Genomic DNA, 24,373 nt, shown 5'->3' with positions numbered 1-24,373 from the left:
CACCTGAGCACAACTTGATTCAAATAGTCCCAAACTAGAAACAACCTCAATGTTTGAAACTGGTGAAAAGGTAAACAAATTGCGGTATATAGAATACTACTCAACAATACAAAGGAATAAACTACTCATGTACACAACTACATGGGTGATATCTTAAAAGCATTATGCTAAGTGAAAGAGTCCAGACACAGCTGGGCATGCTTGCCCACACCTGTAATCCAGCACTTTGGGAGGTCAAGGTGAGAGGATTGCTTGAGCCCAGGAGTTTGAGACAAGCCTGGGCAAGATGGTGAGAAGGAAGGAGGGAATGAGGGAATGAGGGAATGAGGGAAGGGAGGAAGGGAAGAAGGGAAGGGAAGGGGAAGGGGAAGGGAAGAAGGGAAGGGAAGGGAAGGGAAGGGAAGGGAAGGGAAGAAGGGAAGGGAAGAAGGGAAGAGAAGAAGGGAAGAGAAGGGAAGGGAAGGGAGAAGGGAAGGAAGAGGGAAAGGGAAGGGAGGGGGAAGGGGAAGGGAGGGGAAGGGGGAAGGGAAGGGAAGGGGGAAGGGAGGCAGGCAGGTAGGAAAGACAGTTCAGACCCAAAAGACTACATATTATATGATTTTCTTTATATGAACTTGTAGAAAAGCAAGAACTATAGAAAGAGAAAGCAGATCAGTGGAGGGCAGGACTTTGGCTGCAAAGAGGCAGAAGAGAAGTTTTCGAGGTGATAGAAATGTTCTATATTATCATGATTACACATTTATCAAACTGTATACCTAGAAGTGATCAATTGCATTATATATGAATTATACCTTTTTAAAAAGTTATATTCACTTTCTAAATAAGTTTGCATAAAACAGCAATTTTCACTTTCTCAAAGGTTTGGTAAAATTTGCCAAGTAAAACTATGTGGGCCTGTGTCTTTTTGTGGGTGTATTTTAATTCTGCTTCAGTTTTGTATTAGGATTCTCCAGAGAGACAGAAATAGGAGATGATATATACATATACGAGAGAGGATTTACTACAGGAATTTGGAGACTGAGAATTCCCACAACAGGTCGCCTTCAAGCTGTGAACTCAGGGATGCCAGCACTGTGGCTCAAACCAACTCTGAAAGCCTCAGAACCAGGGGAGACCATGGTGCAACTCTCATTCCAAGGCCAAAGGCCTGAGAACCTGGGAGGCTGCTGGTGCAAGTCTCGGAGTCCAAAGACCAGAAAGTCTGAAGTTCTGATGTCCAAGGGCAGAAGAAATACGGTGTCCCCCCTCCAGGGGAAAGAGAAAGCAAATTTGCCTGTCCCCTGCCTTTTTGTTCTATCCAGGCCCCAGCTGATGAGATGGTGCCCATCCACACTGAAGGTGGATCTTTCCTACTCAATCCAACTCACATGCCAATCTCCTGCCAAAATGCCTTCATGCCACACCCAGAAACAATGATTTATCAGCTATCCACATGTCCCTGAATCCACTAGGATCAAGGCCTAAAATTAACCATTATAAATTGTGTTAATGGCTACAAATCTATTCAGGTTTTCTATTTCTTCTTGAGTGACTTCCCCAAAAGTCACCCATATTTGCATAAACTCTTTCATGATATTCTCTTACATGTTAAATAATGATTGTCCCACATATCATTTTGGTCTTTTTCTTATTCTCAATATTGTTTGTGTATTCTCTTTTCCCCTTTCTGATATTTCCACAGTATGGGCAATTTTATTCAGCTCTTAAAAACAACCAGCTCCAGATTTTGTTGTTCATCTTTATTTCATTGTAGCTGATGAGAAATCTGCTCTGCTATCTTAATATGGTTTCTACTCCTTTTATCTCCTTGTTTTAAACACATTGGATTTATTTTATGGACTTTTCCCCACTATTCTACAACCATGTTTTTGAAGTGCTAATTTCCCCATTTGCTGTCTGTACTAAGTTGCCTCAAGGTAAACCATACCCTCATGTGTTCTGTAATTTTTATTGTGAGCTCATCTTTAGCAAGGCTTCCCTCATACCATCTCCATGGGAATCTTATGTACTCGGGGTCCTCGAAGAGTCTCTGGGTTTTGGATTTGATTCAGCTGGGTGAGCCAGGAGTTCCATCAATCCAGGATCTGATTTTACATTAAATTCTTGGCTCAGGATTTCTCCCCCTTGGGGGTGTTAGAAACTTCGATTCTGTAACTGTGGACAGCTCATTATTCGGTGTTTGTTTTTTTGGAGGAGACCCCTTCCACCTTCCTAGAGAATCTGGGTTGAGCTCAAAATCCTGGCAGTTTCTTGGGCTGGTAGTTGGCAAATTTTTAGCCTCCCCTTCATGGAGAGGGAGTCTCAGTGCCAACTTCTGGCCTCGCCAGGGCCCAAGATCACATTTTACAATCCATGGGTGAGCATTAAAATTCCAGACTTGAGCTATGATGGCACATATCTGGATCCAGTACCCCCCAGTTCTCCTTGGTATTAATTCACACGCTCAAGGCTTTGAGTTAGAGTTCCCTGGGGATTTCTTCATCTCTTATAAGTCAACAATGTATTTTAAAGCCTTCTGAAATGCTGACAGTCAGTACTCCATTGCCAAAACTAGAAGTCTCAAATTCAGTACATATTTTTCATCACCCTCCCTTTCCTACGTGAGTATTGGAAAGCTCTAACACCCCGACCCTGCATTATGGATGTAGGAGGGGAGGGAAAGCTGCCTCTTTCTATTCTTCTGCATTTCTCAATGTGCTGCAATGAGCACAGATTATTTTTCCAACTGCATTGTGTATGTATATATGTATTTGCATTTGTGTATGTGTATGTATGTAAACCTTAATTTTAAAAATCAACAAAAGATAACCTATATATGAAGAGAAAATATATTTTAAACCAGAGCATTTCATGGAAGAGGGAGGCCAACTGTGAATTTCCTCCCCTCTCCCTGGGATGGCTTTCTCTGCTTCTTCCTGGGGCACAAGCCAGCCTGCCCCAGGCTTTTGCAATGTTCTATTTTTGTTTCATTATTTAACTGTGCCCCATATACACTGCTAAGTGGAGTGCTCAGTTCCATCATTTAATGGACAACTGACCTCTGTCGGCAACTGCCCAAGTCACATGGAGCTCAGCAGGCTATTAATGGGGTCCTCAGACCCCCTCTCCCAGTCCCTTTCAGTCTGAGGCCAAAAGAGCAGGGATGGGGACAAGTGTTTCAAGGGAAGACACAGAAGGGTCGCAGAACAGAGGTCAGGAAGACAGGCTGTTGTAGAGTCCACTTGCAGCCTGCTTTTGGGAGCCGAGGGGCTGGCTGGCTGCAGGGGCTTTCTCCCCTCTCCTGACCCCTTCATGATCCACTGAACTTGGCTCCAGGTTGGACTGACCGGGAGCTATACTGGGACCCACCTCCTGGAGGACTAGGGGGGTTTAATTCTTCTTCCCCTTCTTCCCCATTTAATTTCTAGACTTTCCCAGTGATCTAAACTATATCTTTTGACCACTTGACCCCACAGAGATCACACACACAAGCGTTTGGAAAGGCAACGGCGGAATCACCAGGCAAGAGGGAGAAAGGACACGGCACAGAGATGTGTGCTCCTCCACTGCCTGACCTTGACCCTGGGATTCACGGTGTTTTACCCAATGCTTTCCTATGGGATCCTGACCTCCGTGGCTCCTTCCCTCAAGCCTAGGAAGATGACATTATGGGTGGTGTGATCCATCTCACCCATGGGAGCACAGAGGCTGAGAGGGGTGTCCTGCTTAGCGAGGCTAGGGCAGGACCAGAACTTTGTGCCTCCTGGAGTGCAGTCCCCCACCTGTGTTCAGCCATTCAACCCACAGAGGCAGGGACGTTCCCCGGGCAGATCCCAGAACACAGCCTGAGGCCACTCAGCCAGGAAGTGTAACCCCCAGATTCAGGGCTGGACACCCTGAGTGAGGGGCTGCCGGTCACCACCCTACTGCTGTATCTGCCCTCCTGGGGTGCAAACGCTGTTGCCTTCTGCATTCCTGCTCTGCCTCCCTGGGCTGGCTCCATCTGGTCTGCTGGCCGCCTCCTCCTCTGTCCCTCCTGCCCCAGTGTGGCTCCCCCTACCCCTGCTCCCAACCCTGGCACCTCAGAGGATAAGTGCTCCTCACCCTCCCCACAACAATGCATCCATCAGGATGGAGACGGCCGTTCCCATCCGGAGGGAAGAGGGGGCGGAGGAAATCGATGATGGGGAATGATGTCTCTGTATTCTGCCTCCCCAGGTTTATTTTCCTCTGCAGAGGCAGGCAGGGGAAATGTTGGCTGCAGTTTCAACATGAATTGATCTTGAAGCGAGGTGAACCCAGCGGTACTCCCTTAATGGGCAGCCATCGCCTGCCGGCTGTGGGTCTGACAACCAGCACTCAAATCAATGCACACAGTGAAGGTCCATTCACCTGATGGCACCCCAGAAGGCACAAAGTTCAGGTCCTGCCCTGACCTCCCTGGGCAGGACACCCCTCTCAGCATCTGCAGCACCCATAATGTCATCTTCCTAGGCTTAATTGAAGGAGCCATGGAGGTCACAGCCCCATAGGAAAGCATTGGGTAAAACAGTGTTAATCCCAAGGTCAAGGTCAAGAAGACCTTCCAGCTTCTTGCATCCAGCACTGGGGCCTGCCCAGCAGGGTCTGAACGTGGATCACTAGCTGGACTAGAGGCTGGGGGAGAAGGTCCAAGAAGAGTACCAGGGCCACTACCAGGTTCTTAAATTTATCTCCCCTGTCAAGGTAAAATCTCCTGCCCAACTGGGACCCAAATGCCTTCAAAGCTGAGCAGAAATCCAAGTGGCGCAAATGGTACTATCAGCCAGTAACACTTTAGTTTGAATCGTGTAGAGCCTTGTCCTCAGTGAGGATAGTCCCAGCGTTGTTTCAGGGATGTGGTAGGGGGTTTGAGGTGACCATGTGCAGGGCCCAGCCCACACCTGGGACTGTCCCCACTGCTGATTACGCCAGATTCTGGCCTTGCCCCTGCAGCCCTTATCTGACAGTGTGACATACAATGGTGTGCTCTCCCTGGAACTCCAGCCACCTATGGAGTCGTCTGTCTTCTCACCTGGGAATGCTTCCTTGGTATTCCCAGGTGAGACAACATTGGAGATCACACTTTCTTGCAGAAGGGCTAAGACCATGAAATATGGCAGTGTATGTGGAGGTGGGCACAGTGCCTGGCACATGGCTGCTGCTCCTCTGTCAAGCTTCTGGAAGTTTCCTGTGGGGTTGGAATGAAGGGAGAAGACAGGGACACCCAGAAATGGAACAATGTCCCTGAGGAAGAATTCAGGGGGGCAGCACCCAGTTACAGAGGGTACAGAGGGCTGGGCGAGGCCCAGGCAGCACCATGTGTCTGGCACTGAGCTTGGAGCTGGGGCCACAGAGGCAGAGATGCCAAGACCAGCCCCTACCCTCAGAGAGCTAAGTCCTCAGGTTGCTGACTCCCTCAGCCTGAGCCCTTTTCTTTGTGCCCTGGGGGTGGGGAAGCAACCAGTATCCCCTGAGGAAGGAAGCTTGGAGGTTGGAAGGACTGACCTACTGCTCATTCACACCTGGAGCTCCTTCCCAACAGGTTACAAAAACTGAGCTTTGGGTTCAAATCCCAGCCCCACCACTCACCAGCTTCCCGACCTTAGGTAAGTCACCCCCTGCCCCCATATCTTCATTTCTGCATCTATAAAGGGAGGATCCAAAGAGAAACCCCTTTCATGGAGTTGTATGCAGATCGAATGCACCCAGCACATGGCAGCCCTTGGGTTGGGTGTGCTCTGATTCTGGTTCTGCCATGGTTCTACCAACACACACCTGTGCTGGGACCAGGGGTGGGCACGGGAGACTCCCTGGGGGGATATTTGCATCTGATGTGGTTTGGCTCTGTGTCCCCAACCAAATGGATTGTAATCCTCACGTGTTGTGGGAGGGATCCAGTGGGGGGTAATTGAATCATGGGGGCAAGTCTTTCCCATGCTGTTCTCGTGATAGTGAATACATCTCATGAGATCTGATGGTTTTGTAAAGGGAGTTACCCTGGACATGCCCTCTCTCTTGCCTGCAGCGATGTAAGACATCCATTTGCTCTTCCTTCATCTTCCATCGGATGTGCGGCCTCCCCAGACACGTGGAACTGTAAGTCCAGTAAACTTCTTTCCTTCATAAATTACCCAGTCTTGGGTACATCTTTATTAGCAGCACGAGAATGGACTAATACAGCCTCTGAAGCTGCAATTCACATCTGCCACAAATGCTCTCATCTGCTGACACCAGAAAGGGCTCCATACCCCACCCATAACTTCCATACCTGGGAAGGGCTTTTCTTGGAACAAAGGCCCCATTCTTGACCTGGGGCTTCAGCAGCAACTAGTCTCCATTCCACAACCCCACTTGGTCCTCCTGGGGACTCTGAGGTCCCTCCTCACAGTCCCAGATTCAAGAACAGAGGCTCTGACAGGTCTGAGATCAGAGGGACAGCTCAGGATATAACTGGCCTGAGGTCACGCAGACAGTGAGAGGTGGCTGTGGGCTCTGATCTGGCTTCTGAGACCACAGAGACGCCGGGTGTTATGTTTAGGGGGGTCCGGCTGTGGGGGCTGGGTTATTGGGTTCAGATCCGGGAAGAAGATCAAGACCCCTGCTACTGGTGGTCTCAGGTGGAGCTGTAGTTGAAGGTGGGTGGGAGCAACCAGGTTGCCCCAACATGGAAAGTGAGAAAAAAAGATATTTTCCACGCACAGAGCAAATCCTACCCTTCTCCAGGAAACAACACTCCTTCTGGGAACCCAGTAGGGGCCTACCTGATCCTGTCACTCACAGCCCACCCAGGCCAGGAGTCTGGGCTCCATCAGAGACATGCCTTGTGTCCTGGAAAGGTGGGGGAGCTGTCCTTGGTGCTGTGCATCTGCTGGCAACAGCGCATCTGGCACACCCTTTCTGCAGAGCAAGGTAATGGTGGCTCAGTCATCCTTGCCTCTGGGATGAAGACGTCCAAGGAAGAGCTGCCCACCAGAGAACAGACACCTATTTTGAGACCAAGTGAGATTTACATAGCAATCCCATGTCTCCTAGGGCCCTGACTGGGGGAAGGTAGGTGAGGGGCATCTGGATGTATCACTCTAGGGGAAAGGTGATATGGTTTGCCTGTGTCTCCATCCAAATTTCATCTTGAATTGTAGCTCCCATAATCCCTATGTGTCATGGGAGGGACGTGGTGGGAGGTAATTGCATCACAGGAGTGGGTTTTTTCCACTCTGTTCTCTTGATAGTGAGTAAGTCTCACAAAATCCAATGGTTTCATAACGGGCAGTTCCCCTGCACACTGTCTCTCACCTGCCACCATGTGAGATGTGCCTTTGCCCCTCCTTCCCCTTCCGCCATGATTGTGAGGGCTCCCCAGCCATGTGGAACTGTGAGTCCATTAAACCTCCTTTTCTTTATCAATTACCCAGTCACAAGTATTTCTTCATAGCAGTATGAAAACGGACTAATACAGAAGGTGTTGCTTTCTGACACATCAACACTTACTGCCCTGAGTGGGGCCTCTGGAGGGGAAGTGAGTCCAGGTACAGAAGTACAAGGGACACTCTGGGAGACAGAGGAGTGCCAGGTACACAGACAGGAGCCAGGAAGAGAACAGAGCTCCTTCTAGCCTCAAGCCTCTGAATTCAGCCTCACATGAGCCATGAAGGGAACAGCTTGGTGGCTAAGTGTGCACAGTCTCTGAGATCAAACTCTGGCTCCACCACCAAGCAGGTGTGTGGCTTTCAACAAGTTTGCTTCACTGCTTGTAGCCTCCACGTGTGTATCTGAAAAATGTGGGTAACCACACTTCCAAAGGTTTTCAGGAAAATTGTACGTTTTGGTGAGGATGTGGAGAAATTGGAACGCTCATGCTTTGCAGGCAGGAGTGTAAAATGATGCAACCACTGTGGGGGCACCTCAGTAAGTTGCATGCGGAGTTGCCAGATGATCCGGCAACCCCACTCCTAGGGATATACCCGAGAGAATTGAAAGCAGGTGTTCAGACAAATATTTGTACATGAATGTTCATCACAGCATTACTCACAAGTCCAAAGGTAGAAATAACCCAAATTTCCATTCGTGTGGTGGCACGCATCAGTAGTACTTCATTTCATTTTATGGCTAAATATTCCATTTCATGAATGGGTAAACCCATGGTCCATCCATAAAATGGAATATTATCCATCCATAAAATGGAATGAAGCACCGATGCCTGCTGCAACATGAATGAACCTTGAAAACATTATGTCAAGTGAAAGAAGCCGAACACAAGAGGCCACATGTTGTATGATTATAATTCCATGTATATGATGTGTCCATAAAAGGCAAATCTAGAGGGACAGAAAGCAGATTGGAGGTTGCCAGGGACTTGGGAAAAGACGGAAGGGAGCGACTGCTTGATGGGTGATGGAAATATTCTGAAACCAGGGAGTGCTGAGGGGTGCACAACATTTGAATGTATTAAATGCCACTGAATCACGCTTTAAAATGGTTACAACAGTAGATTCTATGTTATGTGCATTGTGCCACAAAAAACCCCTAAAGACTGCATCTATTTATGTCAAAGAATATGATTCACCACAATTTAAAAAATGCATACCCAAAGTGAACGCATATAAGCAATTACGAGGGGCCGGGAGGTTGCTGGGGGAGAATATTAAAGGAGACTGGAAGCGAAGCGCTTGGCATAGAATGAGGCACAAAGTAAAGGCTCAATAAACACCAGCCTCCCTCAGCTACTCCTCATGTTAGAAGACGTGCCTCTGTTGGCCACACCCTTTCACTCATCACCTGGTCTCAGAGCCCCAAGAGGCAGGAGGTCAGGTCCTTAAGATCCTGCAACTGCACATTGTGGGTCAAGTGACTCCCTGCCTCCTACAGTGGATGGAGACAAGACCCTAGGGTTGGGACTTGCCTTGAAGGTCTTAGTAACTGACTTCCATGGAGGTCTGTGACTAGCATTGAGGGACCCAAGGTTCTTGGGTGAAGGCAGATCCCCAAAGGGCAAAGGAGACACTGGACATCAATTGTAGTGACCATGGCGTCAATGCTATTCAACGAGCAGGTAGTAAATATCCCTTTGCTGAGCTCCTGGTCTAGTGGGGTAGCTGGGAAGGCAGAGATGTTGGCAGTGAAGGGGGCAAGTTGGCTGATGGAGGCGTGCTGGGGATGCCACAGGAGCACAGACAAGGACTACTAATTGGGTAACATCTGGGAAAGCTTCCTGGAAAAGCTGATCTTTGAGTTAGTCCATTTCATCACCTGGTTCCTGTATGGAAAATAGTTTTTAAAATTTTACTTTAAGTTCTGGGATATATGTGCAGAATGTGCAGGTTTGCTACAAAGGTGTATATGTGCCATGGTGGTTTGCTGTACCTATCAATCCATTGTCTAGGTTTTAAGCCCCACATGCATTAGGTATTTGTCCTAATGCTCTTTTTCCCTTGCCCCCCACTCCCTAATAGACCCTGGTGTATGATGTTCCCCTCCCTGTGTCCATGTGTTCTCATTGTTCAACTCCTGCTTATCAGTGAGAACAAGTAGTGTTTGGCTTTCTGTTCTTGTGTCAGTTTGCTGAGAATGATGGTTTCCAGTTTCATCCATGTCCCCGAAAAGGACATGAACTCATTCTTTTTTATGGCTACATAGTAGTATTCCATGGGTATATATGTGCCACATTGTCTTTATCCAGTCTATCATTGATGGGCGCTTGCGTTAGTTCCAAGTCTTTGCTATTGTAAATAGTGCTGCAATAAACATACGTGTGCATGTGTGTTTAGGAGAATAGTTTTTGTTTTAAATGAAGAGAAGAGAATTTTGGAAAAGTCAGACCCTATGCTAGACGTTTTGGTTACATCTGCCTTTCACAAATTCCAAGGGTTCAGAAAGCCCATGAGCTTGGTGACTTTGGATGAGTTATTTAACCTCTCTGTGCCTCAGTTTCTTCACCTATAAAATGTGTTTAATGATAGTGACCTCGTAGACATTCAGTAGAGCACTCAGTATGGGAAATCCAAAGTAGGAACTTGTTATATACATTCTGTTGCAGACAATGGCTTTGGAGCCGAGATCATGGACACCACAGTCTATAAGGACCCGTTAACTTCACTCTTCCCCAGCCACAAACTTCAGCTGAGCCTCATTCAGACAATAAGGAGAGGGTATGATGGACTCCATGCCCACAGCACCAGGAAGAAAAGTGAGTGGTTGTCAATATATTGAAGACCTCTTTCATGACATCTGTCTTCTCCTTTATAATTTTATCATCATGTCAACCTTGTAGAGTAGCTGCTCTCATCCTCGTTTTAGAATTAAGGAAACTGAGGCTCAAAGATGTAAAATTACTCGCCTAAAGCCACAGGGAGCAGTTGAGCTCTAAACCCCACATTCCCTCTGTCCACTGCACGGTGTGGATGGCAGGGCCCAGGACTAGTGATTAACAGCCTGGGTTTGAATTCCCAAGCTAATGCTTACAGCAGAGCTGGATGCCTGATCTGAAAACACACATGATAAGGCGTATCTCATAAGGATTGGACAACGGGATGCTTACAAAGACTTTGTGAGTGATAAGGACCCAATGAGTGTTGGCTCCTAGAATTACTCTATTATCCTGCTACCTCTTTTTATCAGAGAACTACCAGAGTCCCACGCTCCTGCAGGCATCTGACTCCGGAAGGGACAACTCAGATCCGCTGCCTGGTTCATCACCCCAGACCCCAGAGAATATGGACAACCTCCCAGCCCAGGCTCTCTCCCCCAAGTCAGGGTCCTTTTTCTTCCCAGCTGTGTTCTCCGTGCCAAACTGCACAAATTCCAGGCAAAGCTTGTATTCTTTTCCTTGAGAGTACCCAGTATGAGAGCAATTCCAACACTGGCTTATTCCAGAGGTTCCTGGCTCCCCTGACCCAGGACCAGGCTGACAGCTGGCTTCTTTGCAGATAGGAGCAGCACCCTCTACCCGACCCCCACAACTATGCCAGTTGCCTTTGAGTTGACAGCAGGCTGTCTCCACCCACAAAGGGCTCATGGGAGCCCCAACTCCCAAAGCAGCACTGCCCCCTTGAAGCATCCTTGCTCCACTGTGATCCAGGCAGCCTGGGCTTGAACGCAGGGAAAGATGGGAAACTCCCCATCAGCCAACCCCATGTGAGCAGAAGTTTGCCAAAGACTGCACCACGTCTACCTCCTGGTAAGGTCTTTTCCTACCAATTCAGATTTACACTCTGGAATTCGAGATAGGTGTCATTTCCCAAACATTCTGCCAGAAATATTTATAAGCAGAAAATAGAAACCAAAAGCAATAAGGGTCAATGAGGCATGAGCAACTCCTGCCCAGATTGTAGCTCTTGAAACGTCCTGCCCCTCTTTGCCCTCCAAGCTCTTCCTTTCCCTTGTTTGGTGCCTTTACTTCTTTAGGTGCTGGACTCCAGACTGGCACGGTGAAAGCCTGCCCACATTAGTATCAGAAGAACCTAGATTCAAATCCTGGCTTTGTAGCTTATCAACCATGGGAAGGCAGGCAAGCTACTGAGCCTCAGTTTTATCATCTGTAAAATGGGAATAATAATACCCTCAACCAAGATTATGGTAGGGGATTTTACTGAATAGTGCAACACATGTCAAGTACAAGCTAGAAGCTCCCAAAGTGGTGGTCACTGTCTTTCAGAAATGTCCTAATACATCAGTCTCTTTCTAGTTGCTGGCATGCAGGACTGAAGACATTGCCTTAGAAAATTATTCAGCCAACTTGTAGATCATCTGTCCCACTTGCCCATTGGCCTGTTTGCCTCCCACAGTCCCTGATCTTTCTCTAAGGACTGACCCCTCTACCCTAGGAGTGGCCCCTATAGGCACATCCCCTGGTTCTAGCTGCTTGGCCAAAGGTGAACACCTGACCTAGCCAGCTCCATTAGACGCTTCCTCTTAGGAAATGCCTGGATCTTTTTAAGGTCCAACAGCCTGCCTGGGTCTCTTGTGGCTCTAGGTCTGCAGAAGAAACTAGATCTGGAGGCCCTGGGGTTACAGAGGCTGCAAGAGCTGTGGGTTCTGCCTCTCTTTAACTCCTGATTCCAGGTTCTCATGAAATCAGAGGAGAGGCCCATCCTTCACTTCCAGGACATGCCTAAGCCCTCTAATCAACTCCACCTTTTTGCTTGAGCTACTCTGAGCAGAAGGAGCCTACAGGCTTGACCCCTAAGAGACCTGGGTTCAAATCTCAGCACTGCCACTTCTTAAGTGAGTAACTTGTGGTTCAATCTCTCTGAGCTTCGAGCTTCTCATCTGGAAACTTCCTTTATCTGCAACAATCACAAACCCTCCCAACAGCGCTGTCATTATCTCTCTTACCCATGGAGAAGGCTGAACAAGAGCCAGCCGGGAACTTGGTTGAGGTTCTAGGAAAGTGGGTGGTGCAGGCCAAATAGAAACCCTCCCAGGCCAGGATGTGACCCTCTCACTACATTCCCCTGCCTGCTAGAGGCTGATAAGCCACTCCCCCTCCCTGGAATCACTTTTATATTTCACAGGCCCCCTCTGTAGACCACCAGCCCAGCCTGTTTGGCAGTGAAGGTGTGGGCATGGCGGGCAGTGGGCCAGGGAGAGCAGGGAGTTGAAGGCCCCCTAAACCACACTGGGGAAGCGGCACTCCCTTCTGGCTTTTGCTTTTCGTGTGATGGAAGATACTCTGATTTCTTGCTTGGCTCCAAAAATCCATCTGCTCCATGGGGGCTGTGTCCAGCTTGATTTTCTTTCTTTTTTTTTCTTGAGACAGAGTCTCGCTCTGTTGCTCTGGCTGGAGTGCAATGTTGCGTTCTCAGTTCACTGCAACCTCTGCCTCCCTGTTCAAGCTATTCTCCTGCCTCAGCCTCCTGAGTAGCTAAGATTACAGGCACACATCACTACGCTTGGCTAATTTTTTTTGTATTTTTAGTAGAAACGGGGTTTCACTATGCTGGCCATACTGGTCTCAAACTCCTGACCTTGTGATCCACCCACCTTGGCCTCCCAAAGTGCTGGGATTACAGGTGTGAGCCACCATGCCCAGCCACCAGCTTGATTTTTAAAGAATCACAGGCCCCTGAGCTCTGGGGCTGGAGGACTTGCAGAGGTTCTGGACTGGAAACCCTCTAAGGGAGGGACAGTTTCATTTCATAAAGCACATCTGACCCCTGGCACAGAGCAGGTGTTGCAGATATAGATTGTAGAGAAGACTAATCCTCTCCCATCCCGTCCTTTTACAGATGGGAAGCAGAGGCCCAGAGGAATGTGTGGACTTGCCTAAGCTCATGCACAGTGAGAGTCATTGGGCCTCAAACCCTGGTCTCCTGTTGCCCATCCCAAAGCTAGGGCTCCTCCTGCAGCAGCCCCCTGAGAAGATTCCTGGGCAGGAGGCATCCCTGCTGTCCTGCATGGCTCTCCTTGCCTAGGGCAGTGGGAGACAGCTGGGTAGGATGCTCCTTTGGGTAGGTACAAAAAGGGCCGCCACCTGCTGGGCGTTATCTTCAGGTGAGTGGAAGGAGCCAATTCCAGCAGTGGGCATTTGAGGATGTTCTCCTGGATGGGGCTGGGAAAGGAAAATAAGCCTTGGGGCCCCCAAATCACTAAGCTACAGGGAAAAGTCAAGCTCGGAACTGCTTAAGGCAAACTTGCCTCCCATTCTGTTCAGTGTCATCCCTCTGCTCACTGAGACAGAAGCATAACTGGTTGCCTCTTTTGGAAATGCTAATCAAAAACTCGAAAGAATACAACCATTTTTCTCTGACCTACCCGTGACCTGGAAACCCCCTCCATGCTTCTAGTTGTCCTGCCTTTCTGGACAGAACCAAGGTACATCTTACATGTATTGATTGGTGTCTCATGTCTCCCTGAAATGTATAAAACCAAGCTGTGCCTCAGCCACCTTGACCGCATGGCGTCAGGACCTCCCAAGGCTGTGTCAGCCCCACACATCCTCAACCTTGGCAAAATAAACTTCCTAAATTCACGGAGACCTGTCTCACATATTTGAGGTTCGCAAGGCTGCCCAGCAAAGTCACATGGCCGTAACATCCCATCATCATCAGAAGCCACAGGCCCTGGAGGACAGGCCACCTCTGAGAGCCACTTGCTCAGGGATCAAACAGGGCAAATGCACAAAGACACACTGGCAAACACACACGCCTCCCTAGGGGACCTCACACATCCAGAGCACACAGCAACATGCCTGTGTGCCCGACAGTCCCAGGAAACTTCCTTCCTGGGTCTCATTGTCACTGCAGTCCATCCCCAAGGAAGACACCCCCACACAGGAGGAGCAGAGGGGTTCGACGATGAGTTATCAGGGAGGCGTCTGCGGATACAAGCAGCTGCTCCCCTGTTTTCAACTCTGGGGTATTTTTAAAATCCACACTTCCAGTAACGAACCTGCCTCTGACATGTGCCTCTGGAACAATGTGAACCTGCCAGATGGGTGAATTGAGGCTCTCCGGATTAAAGCCTTAGGGGTTCTGGAGCTGCAGAATCTTGCTAAAGGAGCCTGTGCTGGCTTCCCCGGCTCAACCCCATGATCCTTCACTTGGGTTCAGGCTTAGCTTCCTGGGGAAGCCAGGACAGCATCATCAGAGGGAACCCAGCAGGCTGGCCTTGAAGACCCTGGGAGACGCTGACTCTGAAAGGGCCGGCCCTCCTCCTTAGCTCTGGGCGAGGGAACGCTGACTTCCCCTGACCTCCTGGGATATTGGCTTTGACCTCAGCAGATGGTGTTGCTGCAGCTCGGTGAACAGATGCACAAGTCCAGGGCACGCGCCCGTGGTTGGGTGGATTGGGAGGGGCTGCCTGCCCTCTGGCTTCTCGCTGGTGCACATGCACTGAGAGGGGGCATGAGGGGGCACCGAGGACAGCACTCCCAACAAAAGCCCTACAAAGCGGGGATCACCAGTTCCCAGAGAAAACCGAGGCTCAGAAAGAGTCCGTGACTCGTCTAAGGCCACGTGGCTAGTAAGAGACTGCGCTTAGATTTGAACTCAGTTCTGTGTGGCTCTGAAGTCCACATTTTAGTGTGGATGGTGGAGAGTGGGGTGCCACCCCCATGCTCCAACAGTGCTGCCTGAATTCCTTGACCCTTCTGGGCCTTGCTTTTCTCAATTGAGCGACCAAGTAAAGGAATAACACTTACCCTGTAGGACTTCAGTGCGCGTGCGGGGAACAGCCTGGAGTGGCGTTTGCACGTAGCAGGTAGTGAGCACTCACTGACCTCCCCTTTTTAATCATGGAGAAAGCTCACAGGCCTTGGTGATGGGGGGGCCCATCAGAGCCCACCTAGCTGCTCCCACACTGCCCACCCCCAGCCTCACTGACCCCCTCTGTGTTCCTCCGCTTTCTCTTCCCCCAGCTGCCTGGAAGCTCTTTCCCAGCCTCTGCCTCTCGCTCTCTCCCCTCCTTCCCGTCTCTGATTAATGTCACCTGCTCAGTGAGGCCCTTCCTGGGACTCCTTTTGAAAATGGCAACCCTGCCTCACCTGTGTTCTCTAAGCCCTGACCGTGCTTGGTCTTTCTAGCATCTTCACCACACAGCTGCCTCTATTTTCTACTCCTACAGCCTATGTCTTGTTCATTTCACCCTGTGGAATGCTGACTCCTAAGAAACAGGACTGATTTTTGTCTTTCTTTCTAGCTCTATCCCCAGTGGTTCTCCACAGCAGGACACTTTGCCTTCCAGGGGATTTTCGGCAATCGCTGGAGACATTTTTGGTTGTCAGAATGAGTTGGGGTGGCCCAGCACAGTGGCTCACACCTGTGAACCCAGCACTTTAGGAGGCGGAGGCACGTGGATCATTTGAGGCCAGGAGGTCAAGACCAGACTGACCAACATGGGGAAACCCCATCTTTACTAAAAATATAAAAATTAGCTGAGCGTGGTGGCCCATGCCTGTAATCCCAGCTACTCAGGAGGCTGCAGCAGGAGGTTCGCTTGAGCCTGGGAAGCAGAGGTTGCAGTGAGCCAGGATCGTGCCGGGATCACAGAGTGAGACTCCATCTCAAAAATAAATAAATAAATAAATAATAAAAATAAAAAGAGTAAGTGGGGGCCTGGGATGCTACTGGTATCTCATGGATAGAGACCAGCCATGTTACAGAGCATCCTACACCACCTAGGACAGCCTCTCCTGCACCAAACAAAACAATAAGGCAGCCCCAAATGCCAATCATACCATAGTCATAGCCCCGTTACTTAGAACAGCAGCCGGCACATGCACAGCAGGTGCTCAACAAATGCTCATTCTGGAAGAATGAGGAGCTGCTATCATCATTTTATCATCACTAAGAACAGATGTGGTTGAGAATCATCCTTAAGAATGGTTGCTTCTTGGGTGCTCATGGCCAATAGGTCATACTGGTGACTTAAAACATCTTGCTTTTGGTCCAGGCTCTGCCCTCAGGAGCATCCAGAAAAGGCTGCAAACTGCTCATTGCTGGGGCTTCACCAGCCAGGACCAGTCCACGTCATCAAGCCCCCTGAGCACCCCGGTGATACCAGCCTGCTCCTCCCCACAGGGAGCCTGGCCATGGGCTGCTGTGGGCAGGGACCCCCAGTCCTCACCTCTCCATCCCCACTTCCACTTGCCCCACATTAGAAAACTCAGGACCTTGTCCTAGTTGAGCAAGGAATCACCTCCACCAGGCTTTTCAGGGTGATCACAGTCGAACCCTGCTCCCCCAGGCCTCTCTCAGCCCAGGAGACTAGTGGGTCTGAGTGAATGATGCCATTTTTGCTTCTTTCAAGAAAGGGCAAGAGGAGTGACAGGGGAATTTTCAGGGAGACACAGGCAGGCAGGGGATACTCTGTTATTTTGCTGACCTAACAAATTACCATTGACAATTTTAAACAGCCAGCTTGACCAGGCCAGCCTCTCCTAATGCAGAGGGCACCATCCATAGAACACACGAAACACCACGTGGCGTGTTCTGAGCAGAGGGCAGAGCAGCATGAAAAGAAAGGAGGCTTTTGCATCAGAGCCTATTTCACCTAACAGACTGCCAGAACCCAACCCAGCTGCAGGCCTGCCACCCACCCTGTATTCACACCGACAATTCCCACTTGAGATTCAGAACTTTCCCTGCCTGAAGCCTGCCCCTTCCCCCTTCCCCCTGGTCCCAACCCTCTCCTTCTCCCTGGGGCCTTCTTGAGCTCAGCAGCTGGGCCTGTCTCTGCAGAACTGTGAGGCTGGCAAAGTACAATCTTCTCTCTCCTACATTCCCCGAGCTTCTCTTTCCCTCCTCTCCGTTCTGCCTTTTCTTTGTCTCCTCTCCAAGGTCCTGAAAGCTTCTAAAAAAGTGATGGGTGCTAAGGTTTAGCAACTGACATAAGACAGACTATAAACCACAGGAATGAATTTCTAATGGTGGGATATTAGGCATCAGATGGCTAGGTTCGGGGTAACAGGATGATACTTGGTGGGCAGGGGCTTTCCTGGTGCCCCTGAAGTCACCAGTAGCTGGTCCCAATTCTGCCAGGCGGTAGGACTGGCCCAAAATTCAGAATAAGATGACAGAGCAGGCACATGCGAAGTGTCAATGAGCCAGGAGGCTGGGTGGGGCAGGCCCAGGACACCAATGACTGGGGGCGGAAGCTGCAGACAGAAGCGCCAGCTGCCCACAGAGGCAGGGCTTGCTGGAGACTGGATTACATCCTCCATCCTCACTTTTTGGGAATCCAAACTCAATCTGTGAGCTAACCTGCTACTAAAATTCACACCATTTCCCCCACCTCTAAGGATGGCATGAGGGAGCCTAGCTACACAGCCTATTCCCTGAAGTCCAATGTCAGAGAGTCAGGCTGGGGGCTGGAGAGATCAGAAGCCACAACACCAGCTCCAAACCATCTCCAGTAAAATGGACACTGTCATTGATGACCTTACTTGATTTTCAAAACACCCCACCAGACCCATCTTACAGGTGAGGAAGCTGAGCCTCCAAGCGTTCTGTAAGTTGGCCAGTGTCACACAGTCAGGGACCTAGCTGGGTTGGGAGTCCACATTTTCCACAACAACCTAAGGCCAGTATCTTCCAAACAAGCGTGAACAATTCAGCCAGTCTCCCCCTGCACCAAGTCACAGAGACCCAGCTTACAAGCCTGAGGATGGCTGAGCTCCCACAAGCCTGCTGTTGGCTTGCGGGGTCTGGGGTGCAACCAGCCAGGATGCTGGGGTTCTCACATCACCAACAGCCCCAGCCAAGGCAGGGCCACCTCCCTATCTCCCGTTGAACTGGACTGCCCAGCCCCTCAGCACATCCACTGCCTTCCAAATGACAAGGGGTGGGGAGGTCTCAGGCAGAAGCACAGATTTCACCCTGTTAGGGACCCTGGGGACCTGGCCCTGAGATGGGTGTCCCCTAGCTACCTCCAGGGGCTGCATTAGCAGAGAAGTGAGGCAGAGCTAGGGCTTCTCAGGCAGGCAGGAGACTTCAGCATGAGGGGCTGGCCACAGGGTCTGCAGAGAGGTGCCACCGACCTGACGCTGAGATGTGTGTGGTCCTGAGATACCCTGAAACCAGGACATCAGAGCCAGTCCAGGTCCCACACCCACGCCCAGGCAACCCTGGCTGTTCATTGATCAAGCCCCAGTGTTTGTGGAGATGAGGGAAATGGGTGTGAGGTGGCTGGGAGGGGAAGCCCCATCTTGTATTCCCCAGGACGGATGTGGAGCAGAAGCCAGTCTCGGTGACAGCTTGTATGTGACATCTGTCAAATCGAGACAGCTTCCACTTGGGGATCCTGTCCTGGGTCCTGCTCTAACCCAGTCACTGATAATCCAGTGCAAAGTGGGAGAATCCCCTTCCTTTCTGGGAACAAGGGCTTCCTCAATCACGGGTGTGCCTGGCAGGTGCCAGGGGGTAGCCCCTGGGGCAGCCTTGGAGGAGGTAGTCAGAAGATAAGCTTCTTTCCTCCCCAACCAGGCTCCTGGAATTATTTCTCAAATCATTTTCAGTCCTAGGAAGTGATAATTTGATTTCACTTTAACATTTTTAACAAGCTGCATCTTCATCAACTGCCAAATTAGGATGAGAGCAAAGAGATGGGGTAATCACAATAAGAAGCTTTGGAGTGGTTGGGGAAATCCGAATCTGGGGTGTGCCTGTGGGGTGGACACCTCACACCCAGCACCTGCTGCGGGTCCCCATCACACCACCCTGATCACCCCCACCTCTGCTCAGTGGCTCCCGGCAGGGACACCTCCTCAGGAGAAGGAAGTCCCGGGTCCCACAAGCTGGAGAAATGAGGCCACTCTCCCTGCTGTGATGAGCCGGGAGTTGGACCCGCCGGAGGCCGACAGCCCAGCGCAACAGGTGTTGGTGGGCTTACTCCTTCCTGCCTTATCCGATTAATTCTGCCAGCCCCGCTCAAGTCCGTCGTGAAAAGTCTGCCCTCAGCTTTGGCGTGGGTAAACTGCCGAGAAGCCACTGCAAAGAGGGGGCGTCATCATCTCCCTCGACACACCCTTGGGACAGAGAGATGGACAGACAGACAGACACACACGCACACGCGCACAAACTGCCCGCGCTCCCCACCACCCTGCCCCTCCAGGGTGCGCGATCGCGGGGGCTCTCCGGCCCCGGCCCCTGGCTGGGCGGTGGTGGGGGCGCAGCCCGGCGCTGCGGCCCAGTACCGGCGGGAGACCGTCCCCCAGGGACCCCCAGGATGGAGGAGCTGGTCTCTCCCGGTGTTCCCGGCACTTACCTCGCTGGAGCGGCCGCGATCCCCGACCCGGGTCCAGTGTCCCTTGCCGGCTGGGTGTGCGGGGCGGGAGGTACGGCGCTAGGGTGCCGGGGACGCCCGTCCCGTCCGGCCAGCCCAAACCGCTCCGCGCCAGTGACCGTGGCCGCCTCCGCCGCCGCAGCTCGCGCCCCGGACCCCGAGAGGGAAGGGCGGGCAGGGGGCGGGGCCCGGGGCGGGGCCTCCCCACCCCTGCACTGCCAGCTGCCGGCGGGGTTTGTGCCCCAGAGGATGAGGTCTCCCAGTCCGGGAGGTGAGCACCTCTGGGGGAAGCACCCTAGTGGGGGTGGCAGGTCAAGAGTTGGGGGCTGGCGTGGGAGAGGAGAGGCGTTCAGAGGCCGAATCGGGCTGGGAGGCCCTGCCTGGAGTCAGACCTTCAAATTCCAGCTGCTAGGACTGCTGCCTCTGCTGTTGCTGCTGCTTTTAAATAAGGATGATGATGACGATGATGACAACAGAACAATGCCAGCTAGTATTTATTGAGCACTTGCTAGTGTAAGCGTTCAATGACCTGTATTAAGTCATTGAATTCTCACACAAATCCCATTTTACAGATGAGAAAACTGAGGCACAGGGTGATTAAGTGAGGAGTCAGAGGACAAACAGCTGGAAAACGACAGAGCCAGGATTGCAGCTCAGGCCTATCTAGCTGCAAAATCCAAGCCTTCAAAGCCCCACTATGCCTTACGCAATGCATTTGCCCCTCTAATCTGTAAAATGGAAATGTATGTCCAGTAAAAGGTGGCAACCAACATGTAAATATTTCTTCCTTCTTTGGCTTCCAACTTCTTCTTTAGTCACTGGGTCCTGGACACCCAGTAGGTGCCCCAGAGATATTTGTTAATCTGGGACTAATTTGAAAGGGGCAGCTGGAGCCAGTATGGCCAGCCAGGTTGGATGGTGAACCCAAGGGCGAACTCTTCCTGGCTTGTGCAGCCACACGTCTTTACTGCTTTGAAAAGGCCTGGCCGCTATCTTTGTCCGGCACACTTGTGCAGACACTCACAGACCAGCAGCTTCCCTCAAAGGCCTGTAACATCCCTGCAGACCATGAGGGGTCAAAGATGTGGAGTGTGGAAATATTTGGGGGCAAATATAATGAGACATCAGCAGCGAACATATTTGTTTAAAACTGTAGGGCAAAAGCCCTTATGGAAGCGTCTATGTTGCTGAGGTCTCCTCACATGGAGGACTTTGTCACATGTGAATGGGGCCATGTGGAGCTGGGACAACTGAAGGTTTATGGAAAGGATACACCAGGTGTCTATTCACAGTATTTTAAGCCTATTCAGTTTCCAGCTCTTTCTCCCTTTTCCCACCTACCCCAAGAGTGCTCTTCTCCATCCCCCAGAACACCCTGATGGAAAAGCCTCACCCTATATGACAGGTGACCACATCTCCCACCAGATTGAGTGCCCCCATATCTCAAATTCACAACCCCTATTATCCTCAGACTCTTCCAAATGTGCTAGTTCCTTCTGCATGGATTGCCCTACACCCTACATGGAAAACTCCTATACATCCTTCAAGACCTTATTCAGTTTGCTCCCTTTGACCCAGGAATGGATTTCTTCTTCATCTCTGGGCCCAGGAGCCTCTTGCACAGCTCTCACCAGTATGGCAATGATGAATTTTTACTGTCAATCTCCCTAACTATGCTGGGAGCCCTTTAAAAGGAGGTCTGACGCATAGTAGGCACATAGTATTTGCTCAGTGAATGACTGGAAGTTGGACACATGTCTCCAAGATTAAAGCTGTCAAGGAGAAAACCACCAAAAAAAAAACCTCAGAGGGAGCTGGATCAATGAAATGGAAAGATGAAAACAGGCAAAACGCCCAGGAGATGTGCCTTTCTCGAGGTCTGCAGTTCGTATTCCCGGCAAAGGCCAGAGAGGCTGGCCTGGGATCCATGCCCTGTGGGTCACCGCTTCGGGCCGTCGCCATGTCCTCCAGCCACTGAAGAGTATGTGCATGGAGTAGGGGGAGCAGACTGCCTGGTGTCAGAGAAGGGGTGGGGGGGAGAGGGGATGTCCTCCCTTGTGGGCTAATTAAGGAATCCCAGAATGTCCACTTGCTCCCTGGGTAGGCCCCCTTTTTGATCTGTGCAACCCTATTCTCTGGATCATCTTGCAATTCTTATGAAGAAATAACAGATCAATTGCCTGCAGAAGACACCCTTTAAAAGGGAAGCTAGTGTCCAGGGGTGCTCACAGCCTCCTTCCCAGTCATTCTGCCCAAGGCAAGTGGGAAAGTCCCCACAACATGAGTGGTTGAAAGAACAGCAATTTGGATCTGATGGAATGAGGTCTTCAATATAACTCTGCCCCTAACTAGCTGTGTGACCTTGGACAAGTTACTTAACCTCTCTGAGCTTTTGTTCACTTCTCTATAACCAAAGCTGGCTTCATGGGTCTGAACACCCTGCTCTTAGGAAGGTTCTGTGCCTGGTTTGATGATCTGTTTTTGCCATCTCAAAATTTTTAATCAGTTTTCAACAAGGGGCTACATCTTAATTGTTTCACCGGACCCACAAAATTGTGTCTCTGGTGCTGGTGATAACACCAACCTCACTGGGTTGTGACAGTGAGATGCGTTTGCGCAAGGTCTGTCACACAGGGAGCTCTCAGCAAAAGTTAATTTCCCTCCCTCTGATCTGACTGTAAATGATAAATAGAAATTCACCAGGTAGATAGAGGGCTGGGAAGGGAGTTTCAGGCAAAGGGGTCATCCTGGGAAAAGGCCTGAAAAGATCAAATTACATTCAGGGAAAGGGAAACGGTCTGAGATAGGGTGCGCATGGGAAACGGGGGAGAAAAAACGAGAGACAACTGGAACCACAGTGGGTGAGGCCTTCCAGTTATTTCAAGGAGCTCAGCCCCCAGGTCCTCAGGTCTGTGATCAGGGACCCTCGGAAGTGAAGGTGGGTGAGCAATGCCAACAACTGTGTCCCACAGTGGGGCTGCAGACTGGTTCAGATAATGAGACAGGCAGTGGGTGACGTGGGCGGGAGCCCTGCTCGGAGGCTGCCAATACGGTGCGTTTGAAACGCTCACTGTAGACATAATGGGAAAATGCTGTAGGTGTAAAAGCCAACAGCTGTGCCTGGGGACTTGGGGACTCCGGGCCTGATGAATAATGGAGCGGCCCTTCCTCCTCAGGTCTCTTTTTCTATCCTTTTAATAATTCATGAATTTCCCATTGGTTGGGGAGTTTCATAAAACCTCAGCTTTCTCTCTGAATCCTGGGCCAATCTGAACAAATCTGATGGCTTCATGCATTAGGTCTTAATGAGAAACACACATACATGGGCACATTCTTTGCAGAAGGCGCCTGTGTAGATGACAAGGAAAAGCCCCAGTTATGTCTGGGAGGAGGAAATGTCTTCCAGCCAAGCAGCCTCTTTCTGGTCCCTTGGGGGTGGAGGTGGTGACATGTGTCATTTCCAGGTGGAAGCTTTCAGAGTCACTGAGTGCTTTGCCATGCTCTTCTCCCTGCCTGTGGGATTATGGAGACAGGTGTCAAGATGGGACTCTGTCACTCTGAACTCCCACATGATGACAAGGAGTAGAGATTCCTTACTGACCTCTGGCAGCCACATAGCATGAACTGTGTGTACCTTCTAGTATACACGGACAGGTTTATTTAAGCAAATGAATGCTGCTCCTAGTGTGGAGCAGAAATGGAATCCCAAACTCCAGATCTAAGCGGTCATCAACATTGAGGGATGATCAATGCCAGACCAATCAATTCCAGACCCATCAAGGCACCTTCAATCATGTTGGGGATGGAGAAGACCAGAGCTTCTCAGCAGATCCAGGACAAGTTTGACATGGGTAGTATCTGAAGATGTGTGGGGTGTGTGTATGTGTGCATGTCAGGAGGTTGGGGGAGAGGGAAGAGGGCCCCATGAAGTTGGGAGGGGGGGTAGGCAGAAAAACCTGGTCAAGGCCAGAGCAAGAAGAACTGAGCTCACTGTGGAGCTTCCCTGATGGAGGATTGGCTAATAATAATCATATCAATCCCCACTACAGCTAATATCAATTACATGCCACACACTCTGCTAAGTGCTTACCACGTGTTAAGACTTTTAGTTTTCACAACAATCCTCTGAGCTAGGACAATTGCTAGCCCCTATTTCCAGATAAGGATGTGGAGGAATAAAGAGGTAATTTGTCCTGCATATGGCCAAACTCTAGTGCTCGAAGGAGAATGGCACATTGAGGCTCCATCCACATCAGTATCACTCATGCCGTGAGTGGGAATCTTTAGGCCAGCTGTCAGGGCTCAAGCATGCAAGAGCTGGTGTCAGCATGGGACCCAGGGAGCTGTGTCAGAGTCATGTAGTCTGGAAGACTGGGCAAACAGGGAAGGCGGAGGTGCCAGTCGCTGGCAAGGAGGCACAAGGAATACTGTGCTTCAGAAAGCAAGAGGCGGATGGATTGTCCATTCTGCTTCATGCAGGAGGCTGGGTCACTAAATGGCACTTCCTGTCCCAGCTGGTTGGTGGGGACCTAGAAGGTGGGGCTGTGCTTTTGGGTGCGCTAAACCCCCAGGTGAGATTGTTCACTCACCTGCTCCTCCTTATTCATGGACTCAGTCCTGTGTTTCCCTCTTTCTCCTAGACTTGACTTTGTGGGTG

The 24,373-nt window shown here is 50.5% G+C and overlaps 1 protein-coding gene across 3 annotated transcripts in view; it reads right to left on the bottom strand.

Moving 5' to 3' along the window:
* CACNG5 (calcium voltage-gated channel auxiliary subunit gamma 5) overlaps positions 1-19,849 on the bottom strand; it is a 66,537-nt gene extending 46,688 nt beyond the window's left edge. For all 3 annotated transcript variants that reach the window (XM_032241934.1, XM_032241933.1, XM_032241932.1), the window contains exon 1: positions 19,699-19,849. The gene's annotated coding sequence lies outside the window, so the exon portion shown is untranslated. The remainder of the gene's footprint in view (positions 1-19,698) is intronic.
* Between the last annotated feature and the right edge of the window lie 4,524 nt (positions 19,850-24,373).

This window comes from Sapajus apella, unplaced genomic scaffold (assembly GCF_009761245.1).
Source record: "Sapajus apella isolate SASKATOON/1434 unplaced genomic scaffold, GSC_monkey_1.0 scaffold48, whole genome shotgun sequence".
NCBI classification, from domain to species: domain Eukaryota; kingdom Metazoa; phylum Chordata; class Mammalia; order Primates; family Cebidae; genus Sapajus; species Sapajus apella.
The sequence above is the reverse complement of the archived record's forward strand: the minus strand, read 5'-3'. Positions and strand labels throughout refer to the sequence as shown.